The following is a 7,507-nucleotide window of genomic DNA, read 5'->3' on the forward strand; positions in this document are numbered from 1 at the left end:
AATGCTGAAATATGGAATTTACTGGGTGATGGAAATTTCTTTTTCTGACCATCTCTAACATTTGTACAGAACCAAGCATGACAAGGCCTTAATCTCAGTTAACTGTAATAGAAAATAAATAATAGTAAAAGAAGAAGCGATATTTCCAGATTCTTTATATGTTATATTTAAGCCCTTTGAGTCATAGACTTTCTCTAATTTTATCTTAAGCAGAAAGACTAGTATTTGGTTGGTGTTTAACAGATGCTTGATAGTAATAACTGTCTGTTATTTGAGGAAAATAAATAAGCAGATGTATTGCAGACGTTTATATATTAATGCACATAAAGTATTTTGAGATCTCTGGGACAAGGATGCTACTGAAGAACACTGCTCTCTTCTTGTAATGCCGTTGTCTGTGTCACAGAGCCATAAAAATAGCCCTGCTGAGTCAGACCTGCCATCTAAGTCCACTATCACATTTCTGAGAGTGACCAGAAACAGATGTTCCACTGAAGATTCAAGAAACTCACAATAGACATGATATTTAATATCCCTTCCAGTAATGTTATCATAATTAATCATAACAACTCTGGATATTTTTATTATCCAATCTCTTTTTGAATTTTGCTACATTTATGATCTCAGTGTATCCCTGTGGCAAGGAGTTCCACAGTTGAATCACGTGCGGCACAAAATCAACATCATTGTCTTATGCAGATTAGAAAGAAAGAAAGAAAGAAAGAAAGAAGGGATGGCCTGACTAAATGGGCTTTTTCCATTCAGGTCTTCTGAGTTTTGTTCATTTCATCTTCTCTAGAGACATGATACTGCATGCACTGGGGTGTTTAGACAAAATGGACAGATCCCCATTGTGCATGTAGATATCCATCTGAGGAGAGCAGTACTCTCACTTTTAAACCACCTGCAGGCTTGAGCCCAAACAGCACTGTATATGATCCCAATCCTGCAGACAGATTCACAGCAATGGCAGTGGTCCATACTCACACTTAATTTTAATTACTTGCTTGTTCTACCTGTTTATTGGGGTAAGCTTATGCAAGACTGGGCACTATGTGAATATTTATATGAACATTTGAGGTTTCATAAAGCCTATGAAAGTGAAAAGTGAGATCGAAGAGTCGGAAATTAGGACTGCAGTTTGTTAGGGCTCTGAATGCTGGGTACTGAGCAAGACACAGGAGTAGTTTCTGAACTCTTGAAAATGGCATAGACACATGTTGCTGGATTGCATTAGTCTGCCAAATGTTAACAGTAAATGTTGGCCTTGAGTAATTTCTGAACTCATCCTGATTTCTCTGAATACTTTGACAAATAATTTGGATGGGCAATTTCTTTTGCTATGGGATTGCTCATGACCTGTTGATGGTGCATGTAGATGACAACCACATTGAATGGGTGAATAGGTTTTTCTGTCTGGGTACTTGTTTGATGGCATGAGTTTCTGTATCTGAAGAAGTCACACATCTGATGAGTCTTATGTCAATGACATTTCAGCACCTTCAAAGCTCTCTGTTGGGGAGGCACAATGTCTATGTGACAACTAAGAGGCAAGTATTCAATATGGTAGTGATGACAACTCTGTTATATGGAGCAGAAACATATTCATTAAAAACAGCTGAGGAGAAGAAATTAAACAGTTTTCAGTGTCAAAAGTTATGACATATCCTTAACATCCATTGATTCAATTTTGTCACAAACAGGGAGATACTTCAATGATCCCAGCAAGTTGCAGTTTTGCATTAATTGAGAAGAAGACAACTGCAATGGTTGGGGTATGTGCAATGTTCAGGAGGCTGCATGCTTTTGCAGAAGGTTTAAAGAGTTGAGGTAGAAGGAAGTAGAGCGCCAGTGTAACCATGAATGAGATTGAAAGATGCAATTTTGTGGGATTTCAGACACCTAAATCATCCCATCCTGACTCTTGTGAAAGGAAGAAGACTTGGAATGGACCATTCAAGATGGAAACCCACTCTACATGCCACCATGGCTGCGTTAGAGCCATGTGTTTCTGCTACTGCTGATGTGCTGCTGACTTTATGAAGCAAACCATCTTCAGAGACACTGAGAAAGCCCTTCCTCAAAATACCTTATTGACCAAGTTGTTAGGGCTGAGGAGAGTTGTTAAGGCTACTAAGTTGTTGAGGCTGCTCAGTGCTTGGAGCTCCGATGCTAACTGTATGAGCAGGGAATGCAGCTTACTGATTCAGCAGACCTCGATGTTATTCCTAAAGAAAGACCACAGGCTCAGTTTGGTGGCTAAGGCCCTCAGTGAGGTTTATTATCAGCAAAGCACAGTACTAGCTCCCTGTCCAATGGGTCACAGGGAGACTAAGACATGTATGTCTGTTACAATATGGGACATCAGGGTCCTGTCCCCTTGACCAATACAATGATGCCCCTCATTGGACTTCTGCTTTTATACATTGATACAAAAAAGGTACATGTTACACTCCAGATACTATTTGTTACCACCCTTATCCTGGTATATGCTATTGAGAACAAACATCGTCACTCATTATCCTGTGATCCCAATCTTATCTTATGAGGGGTCAGTGTCCTTTTGTACCATCTCTTAAGAATGTATTTACATAGTTACTTGAGAGATCTGTGTCTTTTTTCACCATCCTCTCTGGTCAGCAATATGCTTACCTGGTGCATTGCTATTCTGTCAAAGCCCGACCTATTCTAGTTCCCAGCCTTCGGTTAATACAGTTACTTAGGCTTAGGTTTCCAGCAAGGCCTACAGCACATATATTAAAGCACTTTCCTGAGAGAGAAGAGACCTGAATTCAAATCTCTGTTCTACATCAGACAGAGAAGGAATTGCATGAGGATCTCCCATGACCCAGGGAAGTTCTCTAACCACTAGCTTAAAGGTACTGGGGAGGCACTAAGATGCCCTGTGCTGCTTTGTGACTTTAGTTGGCTTTTGTGTTTATTTGTTTTGCCCTGGATGAAACACTTTGGCTTTTCTTTCTAATTCACAAATAGTATCGGGTCAACCAAACTGCATTTTTCAGTGACTAAACTACTTTGAAAATTTTTACCCAGATGTGTTCAGAAAAGCTCCTCCTTCGTCTCATCTCCTATTCTTTCCTGCCATCTTATACAGGCTATTAGCTCCTTTCTCATCCCTTAACCTGTACATCCAGCCACTGGTGATTTTTGAAGGATGGCTGGCCAGTCCCCATTCTTTTTCCTCTGCTGAACTTGTGGTAATTATACATGAAGACTAGGACCTTCAAAGGATTCCAAGGGAGAGAAAATGTGCTGCTGTTTGCGCATCTAACTCCTTTGAGAATCTGAGCCTATACACATGCCTTTTTAATTGACTGTCACTGAGATTGGGTACCTAAATCACTTGGATGCATATGATAACCCAAGTTTCAGTGCTCTAATTTTTAGATACCTTAGACCATTGCTTAAGGCCTGACCCAGCACAATGTTACTGGGTGCTTGTTACAGAGAGTGAACTTCAGGGTTTGTCCCGGGGGAACAAGACAGCATTTAAACAACTCTCAAGAACCAGATCCTAGTCTTGGGAGTCAGCTAAGGAAAAGCTTTTTGCTTCACTCTCCAACACACCTTGAGGTATTTCATTGTTCCAGGCAAAGAATATTGGATCTCCTTGGATGCTGTATTCCAGAGACAGACAGACTAGATAGACAAATTGATAAGGAGGAGGCTAGACTAAGAAAAGAGGAAATCACAGGTCAGAACAATCTCATCATATTTACGATCTGTGCTTAAAAGGCAGGTGAGTTGATTCATATTTTTATTCCTTTTTAATTTTTATATCCTTTTCATTTCAAAGAACCGATTCTGCCCCTCTTATATAAGGGTGAGTCTCTGCAGAGTCCCATTGACTTTTACCTGGCTGCAGCAGTCTGCTCACACAGACTAAGTTACAGTACAGGGGCCATGGCTGGTGAAACTGATTTGCTTGAATCACCCAGCTCTCTCTTTCTCTTTCTTTTTCAAGGCAGCACTGAGATAGCTGAGAGCAGGTGTGTGTGCATGTTTGTGTGCATGTGCACACTTAGGCATTTGTGTCATGAGCTGATAGTGGAGGAGATGTTTAGTTTCTCTCTAGGGTTCTATGGGGAGAAATATAATTTTGACATTGGACAGAACATTGATTTTATTACCTTTTCCATTAATAACTGATGTCAATCACTTCCAGAAGGGCAGGATAATTTCTCTACTGTAAGTACAGTCTGAGATTCAGAGGTGCAAAAAATGGAGTAAAAATTACAACTGAGTCGGAGTTTAAGTGACTTAGCAGGAAAAGTCCCATTAATTTTCTATCAGGTCCCTCTTTTCAAAACTATGTCACTGTGTTGAGATAATGTTTGATGGTCACATTCATTTCTTCTTGATAGTGTCACATGGCCTTCTCATAAACTATAGAAATAGAACCTAGATGGAGCTACTATAAGGTGGGTGCATAGCTGGTTGGAAAAGAGTTCCCAGACAGTATTTGTCAGTGGTTCACAGCCATGTTGGAAGAACATAACAACTTTGAAAAAATATGGTTTGTTTATTCTGGAGAAGAAAAGACTGAGAGGGTACATGATAATAGTTTTCAAGTACATAAAAGGTTGTTACAAAGAGGAGGGACAAAAAGTGTTCTTCGTAACCTCTGAGAATAGGAGAAGAACCAATGGGCTGAAATTGGAGCAAGAGGGGTTAGGTTAGACATTAGGAAAAACTACCTAACTTCAGAGTGCTTAAACCCTGGATTAAATTGCCTAGGGAGGATGTGGAATCTTCATCATTGGAGCTTTTTAAGAGTAGGTTGGACAAACACCTGTCAGGGATGATCTAGATAAAACTTAGTCCTGCCATGAGTGTAGGGGTTTGGATTATATGACCTCTTGAGGTCCCTATCAGTTCTCTGTTTCTATGATTTTTATTCTTCTTGAAAAATCCTAATGCTTTTAATAGGAAAGAAACCAATTATATACTAGAGATATAAAATAATATTTTCAATGAAATAGTCTAGAACAACTGACAGATGGTAATAGAGAAGGAGATTATTTTTATAGATTTGGCCAGATGTCCAGCTATTGTCAATTGGCCATAGTTTCATTGCAGCCAATCTGCCAGATCCCATGCTGTTGTAATGCAGCTGTAGCTCTACGGAAGTCATAAGGCCAGACTGCAAAGAGAGAATACATTCCTCTATAGCCTAGTGGCTTGAACACTCAGCCGACATGAAGATGACCAAGTATTCAGTAACCCTGCACTGCCTCTTTTATGATTTATCCATAGAGGAACAATTCAAGGGGAGAGACCGAGGGAGCCCCACATCAGACTATCCCTTAGTCAGAAATGAGCAGGGTATTTGTGAATACCTGTAGGACCTGATTCTGGGACTTAGGCATCTAAAGTGGCAGTTAGGTGCCAAAGTCCTTTTGTGTATTCAGCTTATTTTGCCTATTTAAAACACACAAATACCATCTCGCGTCTCTCTTTCTCTCTCTCTCTAAATTTAGTATAGTTAAAACACACATTTTACAGAATGGAATAGGACTCCCTTTACATTCATCCTCTGGAACAGATAATCTCCACATACTATTTCAATTTATTTTCATAATAAGTGTTAATCTCATTTTATTTTGGTCTTCCAGGTCACAGATTTCCTGAATAAATGAAAATGAAAAATCAAACCACAGTGACTGAATTTATTCTCCGGGGACTTTCCAAAGACCCACAGATGCAGATTTTCCTCTTCTTGGTTTTTTTAGTTATTTATCTAATCACTCTGGGTGGTAACATAGTGATCATGGTGGTCTTAAGAGCTGATTCTCACCTTCACACCCCTATGTACTTCTTCCTTTTCCATTTATCCTTTGTTGATATCTGCTGTTCCTCAGTCACGGTGCCTAACGTGCTGAGGAACTTCCTAGCAGAGCACAAAACTATTTCTGTCAATGGCTGCATTGCTCAAATCTTCTTCTTCTTCCTCACAGCTGGTTCTGAAGTTCTCATTCTCTCAGCCATGGCTTATGACCGCTATGCTGCCATCTGTGACCCATTGCGTTACATGCAGAGAATGAGCAAAGGAATCTGCGTTCACCTGGTGAGTGGGGCATGGGCAATAGGCTTCTTCCATGCCCTGCTTAACACTCTTTTTACCTCCAAGTTGTGTTTCTGTGGGCCCAATGAAATCAACCATTTCAGCTGTGAGCTCCCTCCTCTATTATAACGATCCTGCACAGAAACCCTCACCAATCAAGTGATGCTTCTTACTTCTTTTGTGATATTTGGGTCAAGCTCCTTCCTCCTCACGCTGGTCTCCTACATTTACATCATGTCCACCATCCTGAGGATACGCTCTGCAGAGGGCAGGCGTAAAGCCTTCTCCACCTGCAGCTCCCACCTGATTGTGGTTGGCTTGTTGTACCTGACAGGTTTTCTCCAGTACACAAAACCCAGCTCTGTCTCCTTTGTGGTTCTGGATCAAATATTCTCCATCCAGTACAGCGTCTTGACCCCCATGTTAAACCCCATCATCTACAGCCTGAAAAACAAGGAGGTGAAAACAGCTGTAAGGAAAATGTTGGGAAAATTAAAGTTTGTCAAGTAATGTTAATGATCTAAAATAAATTAAATTGCATATTTTTATCTTACAGAGCAGAAACACCTGTGGATAACTGGTGTTTGGGAAATTCTCAGCTCAGGTAACTGAGACTAATTGGGACAAAACCTCCGTTGGTCTAAATGAGTATGGCTCCAGCGGGCCAGATTCCCAGTTGTACAAGAATCACTGGAGCACGGGATCTTGGGTCCTCTAAATCCAGAGTGAGCGCTTAGAGCACCGAGCTGTAGAGTCATTCACACATTTCTTCCTTTCCTCTATCTCCATATCTCTTTAATCTGGCCCATTGACTTCAGGGGTTCTGTGGCCAATTTATACCAACTGAGTTTATGGCCAATTCTATTCATCTATTAATCTCTGTTCTTTTGCTTTTTTTTGACTAATTCTTGAAACTCCATTTAATATCAGTTATCTTATTCTATCCTACTAAAATCTCAAGGATTTTCAATAATAATGAATAAGGATAATATAATAATCATTGAAGCCAATGGGTTTACTCCCCAGGGAGGGCTAGATCCAGAAAGGAATTTAGGCTTGAATAGGAGAGTTAGACAGAGATCCACATGAGCGTATCCCGGTGGTTTGGGCATCCACATGGGTGGGGACAGATCCAGTGTTTAAATCCTGTCTCTTTATTAGGCAGTTGAAGTGGGGCTCTCACATTCAAGGTGATTACCTTGACCATTGGGATAAAAGGTATGAGTGGTCTCCTCTTTCTAATTCCTTCTTCTTCTTCTTCTTCTTCCAGCCCCAGCTTCATGTAACCCTTAGGTGGGGTTAGAGAGTTCCTAGCTGCAAATGGCAAGCAGAAGGATTTGTTTCCCTCATAGTCATATAGGGACTGAACTCTTTGACAGCAGCAGGGCCTAGAACACACCCCACTCCTCACCATCTCCCATT

The 7,507-nt window shown here is 40.6% G+C and overlaps 1 pseudogene; it reads left to right on the forward strand.

Annotated features, from left to right (window-relative positions):
- Positions 1 to 5,656: 5,656 nt before the first annotated feature.
- Positions 5,657 to 6,595, forward strand: LOC116833826 (olfactory receptor 8S1-like; annotated as a pseudogene).
- Positions 6,596 to 7,507: the final 912 nt, after the last annotated feature.

The sequence above is a fragment of the Chelonoidis abingdonii genome, unplaced genomic scaffold, assembly GCF_003597395.2.
Source record: "Chelonoidis abingdonii isolate Lonesome George unplaced genomic scaffold, CheloAbing_2.0 scaffold0756, whole genome shotgun sequence".
NCBI classification, from domain to species: domain Eukaryota; kingdom Metazoa; phylum Chordata; order Testudines; family Testudinidae; genus Chelonoidis; species Chelonoidis abingdonii.